The sequence below is a fragment of the Terrapene carolina genome, unplaced genomic scaffold, assembly GCF_002925995.2.
Source record: "Terrapene carolina triunguis isolate 2854851 unplaced genomic scaffold, T_m_triunguis-2.0 Scaffold837, whole genome shotgun sequence".
Taxonomy (NCBI): Eukaryota; Metazoa; Chordata; order Testudines; family Emydidae; genus Terrapene; species Terrapene triunguis.
In genome coordinates this window covers 2,748,102-2,770,792 of record NW_020665188.1, presented here as the reverse complement: position 1 = coordinate 2,770,792, position 22,691 = coordinate 2,748,102, and the positions used below count along the sequence as shown (strand labels likewise).

Sequence of the window (22,691 nt, the reverse complement as noted above, 5' to 3'; positions counted from 1 at the left end):
CATTTCCTTATTCTTCCTCCCAGTTTTCTGTCTCAAAGGGTCTTTCTCCCCCATTGTCTTAACCAAAAGCTCATGACCAGGTTCACAAGAAATGGAATGTCACCGCCATGTGAGATACAAGGAGTTTTCTCCTGTGAAATTCAAACATCAGTGCTTCAGACTTGCATTTCTGAACGGGTTTGGCCAGCTAGAAGAGTGACCTTCAGATTTCCAGGGCTCCATTCTAAGGCCCTGTTTTCCATACACAGGGATACATCACTCTGGAAAAGCAGCTTCTGGGTAGCCATGTCCATTTTGCACTCATGGTGCCTGAAATGGGCACAAAGCTGAACCATGGCTCCCTGTGTTTTCCCTCTACCTGCCGAAGGTAGCTCAGTGCTGCTCCCTTTGGAAAGCGTAGTCTCCTCACTGAACAGTCTCAGCCTCTCCTCGCAGCAATGCCTGCAGTTTTACAGCCCACCTGCTCCTTTCCATGCCCTCCTCTGGCAGCAGAGGACCCAGGGAGGATGGGAAGAACAGCTAAGGCCTGCCTGTAAACAATCCCTCTCAGATGTTTCTCCCACCTGGCTGGAGCCACAGTTAACACTGGGTGGACCCAACTCTGGTCCCCATCTCTTAGTCCTTGCAGTGGGCTCTGCCCTTTCTGGGCTGCCTTATATTTCCTTCCCATTGGGGACCAAAAAGGGAAACAAACATTCCAGTGTGTCTGAGAATAAACCTTTCTTGGAGCCAACTTAAAAGAGAAATAGCCAGCGATACCCTCTCACTTTGGGGGTGCTTGCAGAATGGTTTTACAAGAGTCCTTCTGGCCGGGGAGCTAAATCAGGCTCAGCTGGGAGTTCACTACATGCCCCGTAGGGCTGGTGGTCTCCAATAAGGGAGTTCCCCCTGCTGCTGCAGGAGCCCCTTCAGCTAGTTCCAGCTCCGAAGTCCTTCCTGCTTTGCAGACAGCAGCTTCCTCCTTTTTAAAAGCCTCCTTCCCACCACCCACACAGGCCACTCTTGCCCCTTCCCCATCAGGGCAGGGTGCATAGGCCCCGTCACACTGCCCATCAGCAATAATGTCCCACAAGGCCTCCATACCCTGCCTCAGAGAGGCTGCTAAAGCCCATGGTGTGGGAAGCCTCCAGCATGGCCAGCCTCCCTTCTCCTGGCTGTAGGAAACAAAGTGGGGTGGGCCCTGCAGATACCTCCCTTTCACTGTTCCTCTATTTATTCAAGTTATTCTGCTCTCCCTTGTGGCCTTGTATGGCCCCAGTGGTGTCTGCTCTGACCCAGTGCATTCTGGTGTATGGGAGTAGGACAGTTTTGTTCCTGCCTGTGTATTTGTCCTATTTTAAGGAAAGAGGTTCTGTCCCTGCACTAGGGTTGCCAGTTTTGGTTGGATATGTTCCTGGAGGTTTCATCACCTGACATAATCTTTAATTAGAGATTGATTTTAATTTCCTGGAGACTCCAGGACAATCCTGGAGGATTGGCAACCCTATCCTGCACTCAGATTGTCCAAGGCATCTCTTTTGTCAAAGAGGTTATGGAGTCTTTAGAAGCCATGGTGCAGCGCTGAGCCTTTTACAAGGAGAGTGTTGGGCATGAAAGCCTGCAGCCAGGTGCCTGTAGGACTGCCAGGTGGGCATTGGAAATGGCAATAGGCAACATCGTCACTTCTCACAGGCAGAGGAAGATCTGAAGTTGGATGTGTCTGTACCTAGCTCAAATGAATTCTGAGTTGTTTGTCACCAGGCTCACTACGAGTCTGCCAAGCTGTCTCTTCAGTCCGTCTTGGTCTCTCTTTGCCCAGATGCGACATTTGATTATGGCCCTTGCCATCCCAAACAATTTCTTTTAAAATGGCAGATGCTTCCAGTAACACTGAGGGATGTGCTTTTTGACAGCCAGTTTAACAATCAATGTCTTTTTTGTTCTCTCTTGTGAGGCCAGGCAGCTTTGCAAGAGGGCAGCATGGCATTGTAAGAGGGCACCAGTGTTCTGCCATTTTCACTCAAGTGCAAAAGACTTTGTTCTGCCATCAGATTTTTTTATATGTCCCACTACAAGCCCCCGAGAGGTGCTGACCACCCATTGCAGCTCCCACTGACTTCAGGAACGGACTTGGAGGAAGGGTGGTACCTGGAAAGATGGAGGGGGGCATAGAACTGGGGAGGTTGGCCTGGACCCTAGGGCTGGGAACTAGGTTTAGACAGCAGACCAGTCCCATCCAGGCCCTCCCTATGAATTCTCCCTTCCTACTTGCGACTTGTTAAGCCCAGCACGTATTACATCCCTAATTCTGAGTCTTGCTGTCTGATTGCATCACTGTTTAATTCCTTTCCCTCTCTGTTCTCCATGCCGCCAAGTCTGTCCATTTCACAGGCTGGCGTTTCTCTGGCAGTGAGTCTATCTTTCTCACTCCCTGTTTATTTCTTATGTCTATCTACTGATCAATCTATTTGTCTATCTTGCCTCACTCTTTATTTTCTTTGACTGAATCTATCTTGTTCTCTCGCACTCTCAAATCATGTCCTTTTACTCTATGAAATGCTTTTCAATTGTCAGTTTCATTTCTACATTTCTATGGCAACCACAAAATCTCAGCCTAGTCATCATCTTTTTTGTGTGTGTGTGTGTGTGTGTGTGTGCATGTAGTGTATTTGCTAGGAGACTGCTGACAGGCTGTACTTCAAGTAATTTATCTCGTAAAGCAAACAGCTGTGGGGAGGGGAGAGGGGGCAGACCTGAGGGAGGTAGGCCATGAGAGGCTGAGGTCTAGGATATGAAGAAGGCATTCAGTGACTGAAGGCTTCCTGGGGTCCCCAAGCTGATAGCTTTGTGATTGGGGTGGGAGTAGGGGCATAAAACTTGCTGTGAGTGGCTTGGAGAGGTGCTTAAATCTCCCTTACAGCTGTGGACAGATGGTATGGTGTTTGTTAAATGGCTGTTTACAATTCCACTGAGCAGTATAAAGCCCTCGCTGCCCGCTCAAGAAGCAATTGGAGGTGTGGAAGGCTCGGATGGCTGTGACAGAGACAAGAGCGGGGGTATGGGGGCGGGGGAAGGAGCCGATGTATGTATGAGAAACGCACTGCATCATACTCATTGTTGAGATTGTATCATCCGAAACCTGCAGCCTCTGGAGTGGAAGATGCTCTTGCAGCATGGGGATCTTTGACGCAAGACTGGATGTCCTTCTACAAAACATGCCACAGGACATGGGCTTCATGGAGAAAACATTGGGTGACGTTCTCTTGCCTGTGCTGTGATGCTCAGCCTAGATTATTATGTTGGTCCCTCCTGGCCCTGAAGTATGAATCTAGTTCATTGGTGCCCAACAAAGTCAAACTCAGATGTTTCCTTTTCCTTTGGAATTCATCACTCTCTTTATAAAATGTCATCTGTGGAAAGTCAAGGCGCATGAGTGTTAGACAGACTGCTTTCCGATAGCAGTAATTAAAATGGGTTGCAGTGTAGCTGGAAGCCAAGGTAAAGTCAATCGCTCTCATATTAGAGACAATAACAGCATTAGAAATAGGGAGAGAGGACAGATTAATAGCATTATTATGTGGCTTTTTATAAATAAAGGAAATATATTTTGCACTGTTAATGACCTTCAAATTAACGTCTCTTTGAAAGCTCTTATGTATATTTAATTGTAAATGTTGCTGAAAGTCAAAGCGGGGATTGCAGTGAAAGCAGCAGGAAGCCGGTTTTTAAATAAGAGCAAACTCGGATCATTATTTCTAAGCTTGTCAGCTTTGGGGAGTTTTAATGTATTCATTTTTTCCCCCAAGAAAATCACTAGTGGGTTTTTTTGCACTTTGAAGATCTCCACTCTCTCTCTCTGGGCAATGACTCGAGATCTGTGTTGTACTTCCTGATTTTTCTTTTTGGCTTTGTGCTCATTGAGAGAGTAATCACGTTTATTGATATCCAGTCTAGGAGCACAAAGGATTCAGTGACCTCACAATTCGAGGTAGTTTAGTAACTGGTGATTACTCATGTAGCATAGTGAGAGGTTTATTCTGCCACAAATAATAATGCTTACCTTGTAGGCAGCAATTTTCATCCAGAGAGCTCAGCACACTTTATAAAGGAGGGTACATATCATTATCCCCTTCTACAGACGGAGTAACCGAGGTACAGAGAGGTGAAGTAAGATGCCTAAGACCAACCAGCCGGTCAGTGGCAGAGGTTAGGTCTCCTGACTCCCAACACAGCGCCCTATCTCCTAGACCACAGACCCTTCCAAGTGAAGAGAAGATGGAGAGAACCAGAATGGCATAAAAGTAAATGTCAGAGTCCTTATTTTCTGAGAACTTGTGAAATGGCTTCTCCCTAACTCCCATTAGCTTCAGTGGGAGCCGAGTTAGACCAACACAAACACTTTGGAAAATCCCACCCAAGATATTTAATATTTGTCTGTGGGTGCAAATAATTTATCCTAAGGGTTCATAGGAATTCTTTTTGCCATATGTGATGTTACAAAAGCTGCCCAGACCCCACTATTACAAGGTGCATACAAATAGACTTCCCAAGAGACCTTGGGGCAATCTGGGACATGATGATTTGGAAGAGAACCTGGTGTCTCCTACTGATTGGGATGCTGCAGGAGTATTCCAGCTGGTAGAGGCAGGGAATCTGGAGCAGAATAAATACTCAGGCTTCATTTACAGCATTTTTTAGTGAATTACCATGATCATTGTTGCTGATTTACAACTAGGATGTACACATTTGCATTTCTTACATTTCTTGCCTCTGATCTAGAAAAGCTGCTAATAAATTTGAACCACAGTATATTAATTTAGAAGCCATTATTTTTAAACATTGAATTTAACTTTAAAAAATGCAATAGGTTTCCAACTTGAGAAATGGATTTCCAAACCTCACAATAGATTTTCAAACACTGCCAAACAAATTCTAACTCTTCGTACTTCCTCCTCCTCACCCACCTTCATTTCTCTGTATTTGGGTTATATGTGATTAATTTATCGTTTAAAGACTTGCCATTCTGATCAGAGTTTTAAATCTGCCTCTTGCACTTAAAGCAGGTGTTCTGTATTTGCTTCTTCAAAGTTCTGATTGAGTAAGGTGATCCACCGAAGGTTATTCAATTTACATGTCATAATCTGATTTGGCGGCTCTTATATCAGAGCCTGCCACGATGGATGATGATCTAATTATAACTTGGGAGCCTTCCAAATTGTTTTCAAAGAAGTTCAAGGAGACCCTCTTGTGAAATTCAAAATAAGATTCCCCGGGATGAGAGAGAGAGAGAGAGAGAAAGAGAACGAACTTAGTATTTAAAACTTCTAAAGTGATTCTGGAGAGCAGACACAGATACCCCATATTTAAATGCTTGTTGCATTCACAGAGTAACATGAGCCCGTGGGGGTGGATCCAGTGGATGTCCTCAGTTCTAATCCCAGAGCTTCCACTGAAATTCTGTCTGACCTTAGGCAAGTCTCTTTACCTTTCTGTGGCCTGTTTGCCATCCCACCCGTTGTGTATTTAGACTGTGAGGTCTTTGAATTTAGGGACATAGGAATTGCCAGATTGGAGCCGACCCTAGTCCAGAACCCTGTTTTTGACAGTGGCTGGTACTACATGCTTTGGTGGCAAGCCTAAGAACCCTGCAGCAGGCAGATGTGAGAATGGAAGGTCTCTCATTATGTGTTTATATAGCTCCTAGCCCAGTGGAGCCTCTAGGTGCTACTGAAATATGACTACTAATAGAGCATAATGGCAGGTTCTATGCCAAAACAGTGCTGAAAGAAGTTATTCTTATGGCAAATTTGTCATGGAAGTGTGCCAACCCATCTGAAAACAACCTGAGATGCTTGAACTCTGATCAGGTTTTTAACTTTACGTCTTCCTCTTTTTTATGCATTTTGGTCTGGTGTAATGTGCATTGGCAGATGTCTGCCTGTATGTTTCTGTGCAGAGTGAGCTACTTTTACAGTCCTGCTCTGACCGGGTGGAAGTGCCATTCCAGCCACACTTTTTGCGCGTGAAGGTGTGTGCTAGCTCCAGCAACTGGAAGCAAGAGATGAACTTTAATAAAAAAATAAATTGGAAGCCTCCAAAAGCATTTTAACCAACTCTATTAAGGAAAACGGGGAGAGGATGAAGGTTGGAAAGAGGAAGAAGAGGGAGGAAGAGATGATGCAAGAAGGTGACAGGAGTGGGGAGAAAAGGAGACAGAATCTTTGGGGTTAACGCTAGTGTCGCACCAGTTTTACACTGGTGCAAGTCTAATGATTTCAGTAGGGTTACTCTAGACTGACATCTATATAAGGGAAAGGAGAATCAGGCCCATTCAGTTCTGATATTGGTGCAGTACATTTTTTTGTGGTCTGTCCAGTATGAGTTGGGCTTGTTATCATTTCCCCTGGCAGTCTAATTTGCAACCTCATGCTATAATAGCTAACAATTAATAAATAAAAGGCTTTCCTGATATTTGGCCTAAATTCCCTTTCTTAATTTGATTTCAGTAGTCCTATTTATATCCCTGTGAAACACACTAAGGGCCAGGTTCTATCACTGTTATGCACAGTGAGTAGTGACTTACTCCACAAGTAGCTGCTTGATTTCACCAGCACAACTTGGCCAGTAAGGTGCTACCCAGGAAGTGTGTCAGAATTTATACCCTTCAGTATCAGCTCAGATTATCATAGAATATCAGGGTTGGAAGGGACCTCAGGAGATCATCTAGTCCAACCCCCTGCTCAGAGCAGAACCAATCCCCAGACAGATTTTTGCCCCAGATCCCTAAATGGCTCCCTCAAGGATTGAACTCATAACCCTGGGTTTAGCAGGCCAATGCTCAAGCCACTGAGTTATCCCTCCCCCCCAAAATAGAGCTGGAAGGGACCTTGAAAGGTCATCAAGTCCAGTCCCCTACCTTCACAGCAGGACCAAGTACCATCCCTGACAGATTTTTGCCCCAGATCCCTAAATAGCCCCCTCAAGGATTGAGTTTACAACAGGCCAATGCTCAAACCACTGAGCTATCCCTCCCTCCCCATAGAGTCACCAATCAGGATTACTTGTCTCCTTTGTCTTGCTGGTGGCTCCACTTTACTTGTTTCATTGAGGTTATCAGTTGGGCTACCCTGTCTTCTTTTCCTTTTGTCAGTATGCTCCTCATCTGACCTCTTCTCAAGTGCAGAATATGGTTGTTGGTGAGTAGGATGAAACACTTCACAGTTGGTGTTCTCTAGCTTTTTGTGTTACTCATTCTATTCACCACATTTGTCTATCTATATACTTGCTTCTGCAGAAGCATTCCAGCCATTGTGTCCAACTTGTGATGATTCTGATGGTTTATCCTTTGGTGCTTAATAGTTTTGCTTTCTTTCTTTCTTCCATTGATCTGATCTGCTGGTCAGGCCCTAGTAAGTTTTCTTCCAGAAAGCAGATGGCCTTGCACTTCATGTAAATGTAGTTCTCCTGGTTTTCATTCAGGAACAGCAACACTGCAAACTTTCTGCATCAGCTCACCTTTGTATCCATGCTGTATTCCACTTATGCTGTGTCCTTTTTTCAAAGGAGTTTGGTAGGACTTCACAGTGCCTGGCCTGCACACTTCAGCGGCTTCTTCTAAGAGCTTCCTGGGGAATTCCCATGGAAATCCTCTGCTAGCTGTCCAAAGTGTTCACTCAGCATTGGCATTTATCGCTATCCTCACTTCCAGCCCCCTCATTATCTGCACTGGCTCACTGCCCCAACTTCTCAACCAGCCCACACATGCAGCTCTCAAACAAGGTACCTAGGAATGCACATCGCCCTCGACACCAACAGCACTTTCAGCTACTCACCGCTCTGAATGCAGCAGTTGTCATTCCTTCTGTGCTCTCCTTGCAAACACCCCCTGAGAAACACTGGGGCTACCTTTCCTCTTCTCTGCGTACTGCAGCAAGGGGAGGTGAGACTGATTTACTGATGAGCACCTCCGACCTCATCATCCCACTGGACATGACATCACAAAACCACCACCCAACAAAGGTCATAGGCCAGCTGCATCTTCATGGACCAGGAAGAGGAAGGACAGCTCCTTCTGTTCTTACAATCTCACCCCTCAACCATCCCATTTTTAGAAGGCAGCAGAAGAGGGAAGAGAGGATGGAGGAAGCCAGAGAACAAAGAGGGAGAGCAGAAGACAGAGCATCCATGTTTATTCCCATCCTAGGATCCTTTATCCCAGGAAAAATACTATAATGCTTTACTGTGCAGAATGTCACTTAATAGCTTAATAGTTGCAGAGCCATGATTGCATGAGCATACCGCCTGAATTTCATTCCCAGCCCAGGTCAGAGTAGTTCCTTGGCTCATTGATGGAGCAGTTTAGATGTGACCAGCATTGACTGGCTTAGGAAATGGAATTTCACTCTGATACCAAGCTATCCAGCTCCTTACACATGATGGTTAAAGTCCAGTAGCAGAATAGCAGGCTCATAGGAATTCCATCTCTATTGGCTTTAACCCCATCAAAGGTATTGCATTTGCTAGGTTTCCTACTTTGCTATTTGCCCATTGCCACATAAAAGGAGTTCTTTGTTTGCCTCCCCTTTCCCTCTCTCTGACCCGGTGCCTTCTTCGTGTTCTTCCTTCCCTCTGGTTCTGATGTCTCTATTATTATCAGCATTACAGCAGTGCCTAACGGCCAGACCTGAGACTGATGCCCCACTGTGCGACGTGCTGTATGAGCACATAGCGAGGGACAGTCCCCGCCTGCCATGAAGGATTTACAGACAGCAGATGGGAGGGAAGACAGTGGCACAAACAGGCAACGTGCCATGCACAGGGACACACAGCAGCTCCGTGGCAGAGGTGGGAACAAAAGCCAGGTCTCCTGACTCCTAGTACTGTACATTATCCACTAGGGCACACTACCTCTCATCACCATAACTTTCCATTCTCTTCTGTTGCCCTTTCAGTTGTCTTTCTCGCACACGCACTTGCCCATAATCTTTGCTTTCTTTAGGGCATTTTCATCCCTGGAGTTACTTCATTGAAGTCAATCCAGTTACAGTAAGGATGAATTTGTCCCTCCATCTTGATGATTATCCTCAAGGGTCTCATTAGGCAATTGAACCCTTGTTTTGAAGGTGGGGAGAGAGGGCATGAAAATGATGGTTAACATCAGTGCAATTATCAATGCTAATTAGCACTGAGTGGGACTGACAGCATGAAATACAGACCATGCCAAGTATTATATTTGAGGAGCAAGATGCCTGGGGAGTTTCATATCTGAAAACCAAACTGGAGCTCTCTAGAGCCTACCACAGACATGTGGGCTTGCAATCTGCACAAGTCAGTTCTTTCCCCATTCACCAATTTGCTAAAACATTTTCACAGGATTCCTGGGTCCCTCCCTTGAACAATTTAGAAATGAGCCCACCCAACACACTTTGGATTTCAGAATCACTTAATCCTGATTTCCCCTCTGCAGCCCAGAGATTGCATTAGTTTGAAGAGTTGGGAGAGCCCAGCTCCTGCTGTCAAAGAGTTGATCATTAAATACCCAATTTCTCCTACTGTCATTTCTTGATTGGGTTGGATTTTATTCAGCGCACAGAGCACTGGTCTCTTATTTGATTACTTATCTGTTTATTACTTATTTTGTATTAAGTAGGGAAAACCCAAATGGGACAAAATTGATCACAACACTGAAGGACTGGATTGCCTGGGTGGGAAGGGATACAGGGGGGCTTTCCCCACCTTATGCCTCCTGCACAAGGGCTAGGGAAGACTCTTCCATCCAGGCCCTCCAAGACCCCTGACTCCAAAAGGAGAATGGAAGGAGCCACAACCAAAGTTGAAACTAAACAATTCCTCAGCCCAATGGTTGGGTAAAGAGGCATTGGTCTTCTGGTGGTGCCAACTTTCAGATGAGACAGAAAAGAGGGGACATGACTACCTGCGTTCATGAAATCTATCTCCTTGCTGCCTTTTCCCAGCTCTGCGACCGATCTCCTGTGTGACTTTGGGCAAGTCACATCACCTGCCTCCAGCCCAATTTCCCCAGCCTCAGGACAGGGAATGTAATACTCTCCTATCTCACAGGGGTGTTGCAAGACTGAATTTGTTTGTGTCTGTAAAGCACTTTGAGATCCTCAGGTGCAATGCCCTATACCAATTCAAAGTATGATATTTATTATTGATTCCAGGGCAGCTCAGTTCATGTACGTGGGTACTAAGCAGGATTTTCACATTGTACCGAGCCAGGAAATGTCTGTAAGGGGCTCATCTTTGCAGAAGTGTTAAATGAGATTTGTCTAGTTCAGAGAAGCGTGATTTGGGAGCCTGTGTATATTAGCAGGCTTTACTCTTATCCTGCCTCTTGGAGTGGTCTGGATTAACCGAAGGATTGTGTAGGTACATAGGAAGAACTGCTGAACACCCTAATGAAAATGAAACGCTTCTCCCAGGATGTCCAGCACCACCCAGGGTCAGGGCCCTGCTATAGCCAAGCCAGTGGAAACAGCAGACTGAATCCTTACAAGCTATTTCCTTTTCACCTGTCTTCCTTGCACCTCATTGACTCCTTATACTTTGTGCAGGCTTCCCACTCGCTCTTTCTCTTTAATGCCTATGGAAATTAACAAGCTTTCTGTCTCACACACCTGGCAGGGGAGCGGTGTTAACACAGAGAAAGCATGTTTTAACTCTTAACTACTGGATGGCCTCCCTTCAGGGAATCAAAGCGCCATTTGCGTTAATTGTGGCTGTCAAATTATCCTCCCTGTTAAGTGTGAAACTGCACTTCATTGACAATTGGGATTCCCCAGGGAGATGGCATTTATAAGGGCTGATCCCCGGGGACAGCTTGTGGGAACAGTTAAAGAAACAGTGATTGCTTTGCTCTCTTTCTCCCCTCACTTCTCTCATCACAAACTGGGGATCCCTTTCTATGTTCTTCCATATTCCTTCCCTGATGTATGCTCCTGCTTGCTTCCGTGCTGCCTGTGTTTCCTATTCATTCTTCCCCTGTAACTCTTGCAGGAATAATAGACATCTTTTCTTTGCACTGGTCCAATGTGTTATACTTGATCAAATGCATTTCATGCAGCTGTGAAGTGTCACTATATTTATAATTTATAATTCTGCAAAGCAACCTAGTTTTTATGGCCCTTAAGAGGGAGAACGCAGTTTGCTCCCAAAATAATGAATGATGCATTATTATACAATTTATACCAATACAAATGTTGTTTGCAGTGTTGTTGTAGCCACGTTGGTCCCAGAGAGACAAGGTGGGTGAGGTAATGTCTTTTATATGACCAACTTCTGTTGGTGGAAAGGACAATCTTTCTACAAGCTCTGTGATACTCAAAAGCTTGTCTCTTCCATCAACAGAAGTTGGTTCAATAAAAGGTATGACCTCACCCAGCTTGTCTCTATCAATATCAATAGCACTGTGCCAGGTATAGTGCCTCTTCTTCCGCATGAGTGTTTCCTAGTTATTACTATTTATATTACAGTAATGCTTATAGGCTGAGCTCAAAGCCTTGTTATTATAGTCTATAGCTTTTACCACACTCCTCAACATAACGTCTCAGCACCTTCTAGTAGTTCTTTAAGCGGCATGACTAACATCTGTCATCTGTGCTTTATTTTCTCCCTCTCATTCTGCTAGGCACTGTACAGACACATAATGGGGGACCCTCTCTGCCTTGTAGCACCTGCAGTGTGAACAAACAAGGCAGGCAAAGGCAGTATTGTTATGCTCATTTTACAGACAGGGGATGGAAACATTAAGACCCAGATCCTCAAGAAGCCTACATACCTTTGAGGATCTGAACCTAAATAATTTGCTAAAGGCCACAAACAGAGTGTGTGGCAGGGCTGATAATAAAAGACAGCTTTCCAATGCCTTAAACCACAAAAGCATCCTTCCTCTCCTTGAAGAGCGGTCTGTCTTTTACATTTATTGTTTAATCTTATTATATGGCCAAATCTGGAGCTGTGGTATATCACTGTCACCCCACTGACTTCAAGGCAACCATGCTGATTTACCCCAACAGAGATTCTGACCCCGGGAGACCTTGCCAGTTAAGTGACATTTTAAATATCATCTGATATATTTGGCATGTAATGCCTTTTGTAAAACATAACTGGGATGCATTTTCAGTGCACAGTTCTTCAGCAATTTAGACTTTCTACTCCCATTAATGTTAATGTGAGCCATGAGGCCTAACATCTGAGCGTGGCATTGAAAATGGACCCTGGTGGTAAGAAATACACGGATATATATTTTCTTCCATATAAATTATCTTTTGAGATAATCTTAGTTTCTCTCTCCCCACTCTTCTTTTCTCACCTCTGCTTCCTCCCCTTTTTTCTGCTGAACTCTACATTACTAAATAAAAGTTTCATTACTACCTAGGTGGGCTAAAATGATTTTTATTCAGTACGAAGATGAATTTTAATAGGAGTAAAATGTCAGACACAGCTGGAATTATTTTTAAAAGCATCAGTAAGTTAGGACAGTAGTACAGAAGCCCTAGTATAATTACGCTGACGGTCCCCAGTTATCGGTAGCCAAACAAGGCTACTCAGCGGTCAATTGCTTTGTTATTTAATGTGGCGGCTTTATGTTTCCAAGGTGAAATTGGATATTAAAAGCTTCTTTGCCCCCCTGAAGTGGCTAAATAATGGGATTTCGCTTCCGTGCTGCACTTCTTGGTTACAGTGTGAGTAGGAGGTGCTCCCAGCGCTGCTCTCTTTTTTGCTGGAATCCTCCTAGTCTTTTTCATGAAAAATGCCATTTTTCACTTGAAAAGAGGCAGTCTCTGTGGTGAGCATAGAAGTCTCATTTAGCTTCCCATTCTCCTTAGGGGTGCAAATGTGGGCCATTGCAGGGGGCGGGGGTTGCGGGCTGGTGTCCATTTTGGGATTGTCTCCTTCTGTACCTGGAATCCATACTTAATCTGCTCAGCAATCTAGCTCAGGTTCTTATTCCAAGGCCTATGCCCAGATTCCAATGAATGTGGGTCCCGGAATCCTATTCAGCTTCCTCTCCTCCCAGCCCTGGAAGTTGTACCAAGTGTCTATTCCAGGAGGGCACAGAAATCCCATCCTATTTCTTTTCCTCTTTGGGGCTATGCCCAGAGTCCATTCTAGGTAGTCACAACTGTCCAGTACAGATTCTTTTTCTTCAAGAGACTATAGCCAGAGATCAATTAAAATGGGCATAGAATTCTGATCCCAAGGCTGTTATCCATGGCCATGGCAAGTAAATCTATGACTGGATCCCTCAGCATGATCCCCACAACTCCACTCACTGCCCATGGTGTTCTCTCTACCCCCTGTGCCCACCCCCTTATCTCCTGCAACCTGGCTCTCTGGGCAGAGCTGGCCCATCAGGGAGACAGCCTAGCAGCGGCTGGTGGATCTGAGCAGTCATCACAGCTAGTTTTTGCCTCATTCAAATCAGCAGTTCTGGTTAAGGGGAGCCATGCTTGATGACTGATGCTTCCAAAGACCTGGTCAGGAGCCATACACCCAAATCACAGTGACTTTCAGTGAGAACTGAACACCTAGCTCCTTTGAAATGCCCAGAGTATGTGTTTAGTTTTCAGCATTCAAAAGTGTCCTGTGTCTGAGAAGCGAGTGCCATGTGATGAACTGCAGACCGAATGAGAAATGAAGTTACCATGCAACTTTGACCATCTAACTCGACCTCTGCCCATGGAAGGATCCCCCTAGGACTTAGTCTTTCATTCTAAAATGGTGTCCAACTTCCTCTATTTTTTTCAAATTAACCTGCCCCAGAATTTTTTTCTCCTCTTAAGTACATAATCTGCCTCCCACTTAGAACATGCCTGCGGGAAGCAAGGGATGGGTGAGATACAGTCCTGCTGCCATGTTGGGTTTTCTACATGCCCCATGCTGGCTAGGTGTGTGGGGACCATCTCTCTCTTTACTGACTGGCCCACTTAGAGAAAAAGCGCCTTCTGCTACAAGCTAGCAGAGCTGTTCCTCTACCTCAATTGGTACAGGCTTATGCTGTTGGTGATAGAAGTCTTGGTTCTGTCCTTACTAGTGATTGATAGTAGGGACTTCTTAAAGAGCAGAGACCTGTATAAGATTTGTAGTTCTGTGCGCCTTAGGAGGAGCTTTCTCTGGAATTGAGCTCTCTACAGCACAAGTATCTTCAACTCAGTCTCAGGCCTATGCTCTGCATTCAACTCCTGGCTACAGCCAGGACAGAGGCCTTGTCTTCACTGCTTAATAAAGTGACTTTTTTTACTTCAGGGCACCTACCAGTAAAAACTTAGTAGACAACAGGCACTTTAGTTTTATCACGAGGTAAATGGCCAGGTAAACAGCCCTATCCCCCCTCCAGGGGTTGATCTTGGTGAATTTACCGCATGTGTTTTACCTCAGGATAGCTCATGCACCTTAGTTACCCTGAGGTTAAAAACACACCTTTCTGTGGCAGTGAAGTCAAGACCAGAGAGACCATTAGCCCCAAAGGCAATGTATCCTGTCCTTGCAGTGTCTTGTTTCTATATTGTTTGGTGGGTACTTGGTGTTTGTCCAGTGCTTCTGCCATGACTGCTTAATGATGATGGGTCCAGAGCAAAAGCCTAGATCCAAACACCCCTGAACTTCAAAGCAGGGCAGAACCAGAACCTGGTTATCTGCTACACTCATGGCAAATGCACCTCTTGCCCCCCCAAACACCTGCCAGTGAAGCTGCCCATTGAGAAAAGCCTGGCTTGGCTGTGCTGACAGTATTTCTTATTTAGAGCTGGAAGCCTCAGCAGGGGTCTGAAAAGGAGTAAAGGAGTGGGGAGAAGGAAATTGTTTGGTTCTTATGCCAGAATACACACTGATTGAGCCATGCAGTGTGCAAGAAAGACAGAGGGAAAAGAGGCAGCGTTTGGGCAGAGGTTATTACCAGTGCAGCATTAAGCAAACCCAGTTTTATTAAAGTTATGGCTCATGCTGGCATTAGAGCAATAGAGGTGTCAATTCTCCTGTTACTAACTCCATTGCCTGGGGCACAGATTTCAGCTAACAGCCAAGAGCTGACGCTAATCTCAAGCACAGATGGGAAGGCCAGGGGTAATTACCCCAGCCTAGCATAAAACCAGAGGGGAAGGGGAGGAGAATTCAGGCAAAGCTGTATTGCTTCTATGGAAAGAAAAGGAAGTATCTAAAGAATAGTAACAGAAAAAGTCCTGCTGCAAGATTTCCTAATGGGGGGAAAGGAGGTAAAGGGTTGTTTCCGTTTAACCCTTTCCTTTTTGCTATAGAGGTATGATCATCTAGGACCAAATTGGGAGGACATAGCTAGTGGGGTCCCGCAGGGGTCAGTCCTGGACCTATTTTCGTTAACGACTTGGCTGATGGAGTGGAGAGGAGAGTATATTTATAAGATTTGTGGATGACACCAAACTTGGAGGAGTTGCAAGCTCTTGATCTTGATTAACTGGAGAATTGGTTTGAAATCAGTAAGATGAAATTCAATAAAGTGCAAAGTACTGCATTTAGGAAGGAAAAATCAAATGCAAAACTACAAAATGGGAAATAACTGGCTAGGCAGCAGTACTGCCGAAAAGGATCTGGGGATAATAGTGGATCACAAATTGAACATGAGCCAATAATTTGTAGCCACTGCAAAAAAAGCAACTGTGCTCAGTTTGGGATGCCACAGTTTAAGAAAGACATGAACAAATCAGAGAGAGTCCAGAGGAGAGCAACAAAAATGATAAGAGAGTTAGAAAACAATGACCTATGAGGAAAGGTTGAAAGAACTGGGGATGTTCAGCTGAGAGAAGATAAGGCTGAGGGGAGACCTGATAACAGTCTTAAAATATGTGAAAGGGTGTTGTAAAGAGGATGGTGATCAGTTGTTCTCCATGTCCACAGAGAGAAGTACAAGAAATAATGGGCTTAGTGGGCAGCAAGGGAGAGTTAGGTTAGAGATTGGGAAGAACTTTCTAACCATAAGGATAGTTAAGCATTGGAACAGGTTACCTCAGGAGGTTGTGGAATCCCTGTCACTGGAAGTTTTCAAGAACAGGATAGCTGTCAGGAACGGCCTAGGTATACTTAAGCCTGCCTCAGCACGGGGGCGGAGGGGTAGATTAGATGATCTCTCAAGGTCCCTTCCAACCCTACATTTCTACGATTGTACAATTTGAAGTCCTTGATGGTCCAGCCCCCACCCTATCTACGCATTCTATTATCTTATCCCAAGATTGACTCTGGCCTTTGCTCCACCTGTGTTACCTGCTTGTCAGCTTTCCCCACGAGCATCTCCACATTTTCTCCTGGGTCATCCTTACATACACAGGGAAAAATTCCCCATCAAAACCCACAAAGTCACCATTTTATCCAAGCTCCACCTTAAAATTCCCCTGTGCTGTGATGCCTACAGAAAACTGCCACTGGAGAATGGCTAGGCAGCTGGTGAGCTGAAGTTCCTGTGACTTCTGCTTCTACCTATTACACTTATGAATTACTTATGATGTCCACTTTTTACTGTCTCCCCATCCTGCCTCCCTGCCTGCCTGCTTGTTTCTTTGTCTCATCCACCTATTTCATCTTGTCTATTGGGCTGTCAGAGCCCTTTGGGACCAGGACTTTCTTTTACCATAAGTGTGACCGATGCTTTGCTAGAACTCGTTCAAACATGGGAGTTTCCTATGTGAAAAATGGTGCTGAAAACAAATGTATTATTTTTGTAAAAAAAAAAAAAAATAGGGGGGTTGCTACAATTTTTCCCCCGGGTTTTCTGTTTTTGATAAAAACTACAGAAATTTTGATAAATTGTCTCCCCCTGAAGCCACCATGGTGTTTCATGGGCGTTATAGTTAAGGTGCTTCATGCCCCTATTCTTCCTTATGGGCTAGACTCCTGACTAGACTACATTTCCCATGATGCCTCATGATGATGAGACATCCCTGAATCAGTGTGCAGATCAGTGTGAAGACTGTGGTGCACCTTGGGAGATGTACTCCAGCCAGGAAGCACAGCCCATTGGGTAGAATAAGGTCAGTGGGCACCCAAATTACACCACCAATGAGGGACTGCAGTAGCTCAGGCTGACACAGTTTAATGTTAGCCAGAAATGACACGTTTTGATTCCATTCAACTAACTGAAATGTTTTGATCCAAATCCACTCATCTTGAAAGGAACTATTTTATTCCAATTTTTACAATGGCAAATTGAACATTTTTCACAAAATCAACATTTTTCCTACAATTTCAATTCTTGCTGAAATCTTTTATCAGCAGGAAATGCATGACTAGCTGTCATGATGACTATGGACAGATGTCAGGAATGATCATGCAGTCTGGTTGGAATTTACCAGGATACTTACTCCTAAGGAGTCAGCACACATTTTCACTAAACATCTGCATGGTGCTATATGTGATGTTAAAGCCAGAAGCCCAGGGAGCCTTCTGTTGATCACTGTAGCCTACAAAATTGTATCTTCTAGTGCCAACAATATACCCAATTAAGGTAGGGCATGCCATCTCTTAGCTGTGCTTTGCTGCTCTCTCCTATGCTGCTGAAGCACAAGTGATATGAAGAATTGGGATGATTTTTTTTTGCATTAAAATGAACTTATTTTTTCTTATTTTGTTTTTCCCCTTTTCTCTTTTAGGAGGAATACATCAATAATTCATCTCACAAGGAAATGGAGACAGGACAGTAATGCTCACCACCATACTGCCCGCCTCCATTTCCTCTGGCAAAGCACCCTGCCACCATGCCCACAGGATGAATGCTGACCTCTCCACAGCAAAGTCAGGCTGTCATCCCAAGGCCTCGCTCTGTCCTGATGAGCAGAGGCGATGAGAGCCCTCACCTCAGCAGCATGCACTGTGCCGGCCAGCAGATGCCCAGTCCTGTACATAGTCAATGAGATGTCTGTACAAGATTTTGCCCCATTGTAATTTTTTCCCCCAATTTGTTGATTGTGTTTAAATTGTCAGAGTTTGTAATGGTAACTTTCAGAGAATATTGTACTAAAGAGAAAATTGCACTCAATAAAAATGATGAAATACGTCTGATCACTTTTCCTTCTTCTCCCATAGACTTTATTTTTTCTGGTATTTGTCTTCGACTTAGAACTGGTTAAATACTGTAAAAATAGTGGAGAAATTCATCATTATAAATTATTCATTTTGCTTTACTCGTAATTAAGTTTCCAAGAGATAAATATATGGCAGTAAAAAATGTTTTTCCTTTTTGCATTAGGTTGGGATTTTCAGAAGCACTCAGCATTGGCCAGACTGTGCTCCCGGTGATGTTACTGGTCATTCACCATTGACATCAATGGGAACAGATTTAAGCCAACAGTGTATACTTTAGAAGATATCACTTTTAAGGCTTGCCTATGCAGAGAGTTAGTATGTGGCAAGGTGGAATGTAAGTCTGCAGTGCACCCGCCTGCCACTTGCTAACTGGCCATGCGGCAGGGCCGGCTCCAGGCACCAGGCAACCAAGCTGGTGCTTGGGGCGGCACCTGGAGGGGGGCGGCGCGGCGCTCCGGCCGCCGGGGAGAACGGGGCCACAGCCGGGCTCGCCGCCCTCTCACCGCCCTGCCCCCGGCGCTCTGGCCGCCGGGGGGAGAGCCGAGCCCCCGCCGGGGCTCGCCGCCCTGCCCCCGGCGCTCTGGCTGCCGGGGGGAGAGCCGAGCCCCCACCGGGGCTCACCGCCCTCCTCCCAGGGCTCCGGCTGCCCTCCCCCCCGGCGCCCTGCCCCCGGCCGCCGGGGGGAGAGCGGAGCCCCCGCCAGGGCTCGCCGCCCTCCCCCCGGGGCTCCGGCCGCCCTCCCCCGCGGCGCCCTCCCCCCGGGGCGGCCGGAGGCTTTTTTGCCTGGGGCAGGAAAAAAGCCAGAGCCGGCCCTGCCATGTGGACCCTGCTACTGCACTCTAAAAGTTCCACAGTGCATTAACTCTCCTATTTAGGCTGAGAGAAAAACCCTAATTAAGGGAAGCTCACTTGTGCAGGAAGAGGGGGAAGCTTCTATCAAACCAGGGTGCTGGTAGCAAAAAGGGTCTCTAGGGAAGAGGGCTGCAGCCACTCTCCCTGGGACAAGGGAGAGAAAGGGATTTGGACCCAAAGGGAAGGGTGAGTCTAGCAGACCCATAGGAAAGGGGTTTGGCTAGAAACTTGGAGAATGTGAACCTGGGATAGGCAAGATAGGAAGTAGTCCAGGGGAGTGGTAGGGAGGTTTGTGGTTGCCCAGACCTTTGCTGCTAGAAATAGGGCCCTGGACTGGAACCCAGAGTAGAGGGCAAGCCTGGGTTCCCTTATCAGCCACTGAGGGAGAAGCACAATCTGGGCAGTGAACTTGGAGGCTATCTGGGACCATGCTCTCTACCCATTAACGAGTGGCCCAGCCAGGGCAGTGGACCTAAGGGCTGCCTGGGATGGTAAGGAAGATGTTGATATTACCCGGAAGGGGAGGTCTCTTGTGACTTGGCCGGATGACAGGGCCGCCCAGAGGGGGGGCAAGTGGGGCAATTTGCCCCAGGCCCTGGGCTCCACAGGGACCCCCACGAGAATATAATATTCTATAGTATTGCAACTTTTTTTATGGAAGGGGCCCCCGAAATTGCTTTGCCCCAGGCCCCCTGAATCCTCTGGGTGGCCCAGCTCCTGTCTGGTCTGGGGTTTGACAGCTGTTTATATTTGTGTTCAGAGGAGCTAGACAGCTTTTTGGATGCTGTGTGGCTGCAGTACATGACACTGCACTAGAGCAGGGAGGTAAAGAGGGAGACAGTTTTGAATAATTATCTAAAAGTAATTGAAAAAATCAGAGCCCCAGCTGGTGTGAATCAGCCAGAGCTCCAGGAAAGTGAGTGGGCCAGAGCCCTAGCTGGTGTGAATTGGCCATAGCTCCTGGGAAGTCAGCAGGCCAGATCCCCAATTGGTGTAGCTTCAGTGAAGTCATGCAGATTGATACCAGCTGAGGATCTGACCCAGCATATCCTAGAAACCCTAGACTGGCACTACCAGAAAACGGGGCAGGAGAAGTTTAAATCTAGGACCCAATTGTGCTCTGCTAATTGACTCAGACATGTTTTGTTAATGCTCCAGTGACTCTGCACAGCTGCCCTGATCTATACAGACACCTTCAGAGTCCCATAAAGGCCATCAAGCAGTCAGTGGCTGTCATGAGGACCTCTACTCACTGCGCAGTAGTGCCTCCTCCTGGCTGCTCTGGGGATTTGCTCTTTCAGCCTGACATCCTCTTCTTGCAGTTGCTTGGCCCATCATCTCACTCTCTCACTCCTCTGCTGCTCCTCAGGAGCTGCAGCGCCTCATCGTCCCTTCCCTTTGGGTCTAAATCCCTTTCTCTCCCCATATATTCTCGTGGGAGTCCCTGTGGAGCCCGGAGCCTGGGGCAAATTGCCCCACTTGCCCCCCCCCCCCTCTGGGCGGCCTGGAGAGGAGGCTCAGAGTGACAAATCATTGTGTCATGGCTATCAGGTTTGAAAAGCTAGAAGCAAAGTGATGCTTTCCATTTCTCTGCAGGTGGGCCAAGAAATTTCAATATGCCTGGCTCCTGACACCAGTGTAACTCAATGGGCTTCAGTGAATCACTCCTGATTTACATCAGCAAGGGGGGGACAATCAGGCCAGGAAGATGCCGAATAAAACCTTGTGAATAAAGCTAGTTAAGGACCATATCCCTATTGGGTATATGCTGCCCAGAAGCTGAGGATCTGACCTTAAGTGTATGGTAAAGATGCTGAGTATGGTTCTTTGCACTGTTACAGTAGATTGGAACCAGTGTCACTCCACTGGCTTCAGTGCAGAACTGGAGAATCAGTCCCAGAGGTATCTGTAAGATAATGAAGAGAATTTGGGGCAAGGCAGTGAGCGAGGTGAGATTTGCCCTGCTTGCAAACAACATTGGTGATTGGGAGATGGGACAGCTATCTCCAGGTTCCAGTAGCCTCCTTTGCAACAGACGTGCACTCCATTCTGCCTGGACCATGGTGCACACCTTCAGAGCAGCTAACATCTGTAAGACCTTGCAGTTGACAACACTTTGAATGAACAGTTCTCCAGCTGACAAAAATCATGAACCACGCTGAAGACCCTCAGAACTTGGTAGGTGCTAAATATTGGCTCTGACAACACAGGGACAGTACAGCCCTCAGAAGATCTAGTTGAGCACATTATATTTCATAGCTAATTAGGAATGGTATGAATCTTTCATTTGTACATGGGCTCTTGCCGTCAATATTTTACTGCTTTACAATCTTTCACATTTGTACTTAAGATATTAAGTTTACTATATTCCTTGGCAAATGCAGCTCTGGAAAAATGCTTCCGCTTTAAGAACTCATAAAACAGTTACATATTAAATCCAATGGTTTAAATCCACATTAAATCCCAAATGATCTGAAATAACATCACTCCATTGCTACAGATTTTGGTGCATTCGTTTTGAAGTAGCTGTTTATAAAACAAGACATTTGCCGCAATCTTCATTTGAGGATGATTTTTTGTGCTGCATGACCTACAAAACCACCTGACATTCCACATTTAGCTTCTGCCCTGCAAAGACACCCTACACCTGTGGTGCTGCCCACGCCTGACTATTCTAGCATTGGTTTAAGTCCTCTCTCAGCAGAGATTTCCAATCGTGCTGACTTTTGCAGTGCATGGTACTATCTGTAATTAAAAATATATTTGGAAGCTGGACTATCAAACCTATTTCATTTATAAACTGCTCCAGAATTTAATCCTTCAGAAATAACAGATTAGGAATCATAACATCATGAAATGTAGGGCTGGAAGGGACCTCAAGAGGTCAAGTACACCTAGATCACCACTGACAGGTGTTTGTCTAACCTGATCCTAAAAATCTCCAATGATGGGGATTCTATAACCTCCCTTGGAAGCCTATTCCAGAGCTTAACTACCTTTATAGTTCGAAAGCTTTTCCAAATATCTAACCTAAATCTGCTTTGTTGCAGAATATGTCTACAGCTAGTTGCTCTACCTTCAGCCCAATCCTTTAACATATTTGAAAAATGTTATCAGTTCCCCACTCAGTCTTTTCTCAAGACTAAACATGCCCAGTTTTTTTTAACCTTTCCTCACAGGTCAGATATTCTTAACCTTTTATCATTTTTGTTGCTCTTCTCTGGGCTCTCTCCAATTTGTACACATCTTTCCTAAAGTGTGGCACCCAGAACTGAACACAGTACTCCTGCTGAGGCCTCATCAGGGCTGAGTACAGCAGGACAATTACCTCCCATGTCTTAGATATGACACACCTATTAACACACCCCAGAATTATATTAGCTTTTTACACAACTGCATCACATTGCTTACTCGTATTCAGTTTGTGAGCCATTCTAACCCCAGATGCCTTTCAAGCAGTTCCACCACCTCACCAATTATTCCCCATTTTGTAGTTGTGCATTTGATTTTTACTTTCTAAGTGAAGTACTTTAAACTTGTCTTTATTGAATTTCATCTTGTTGATTTCAGAATAATTCTCTTATTTATCAAGGTTGTTTTGAAGTCTAGTTTTGTCCTCCAAAGTACTTGCAACCCTTCCCAAGTTGGTGTCATCCGCAAATTTTAGAAGCAAACGCTCCATTCCATTATCGGAGTCATTAATGAAAATATTGATTAGAACCAGATTCAGGACTGACCCCATGGGAGTTTAACAACAAACCATTGATAACTACTTTTTGAGTACAAAG

At 45.5% G+C, this 22,691-nt stretch overlaps 1 protein-coding gene across 3 annotated transcripts in view; it reads left to right on the top strand.

Annotated features, from left to right (window-relative positions):
- Positions 1-18,004, top strand: part of EPHB1 (EPH receptor B1) — a 364,143-nt gene extending 346,139 nt beyond the window's left edge. For all 3 annotated transcript variants that reach the window (XR_003370240.2, XR_003370241.2, XR_003370239.2), the window contains one exon: positions 17,619-18,004. The gene's annotated coding sequence lies outside the window, so the exon portion shown is untranslated. The remainder of the gene's footprint in view (positions 1-17,618) is intronic.
- Positions 18,005-22,691: the final 4,687 nt, after the last annotated feature.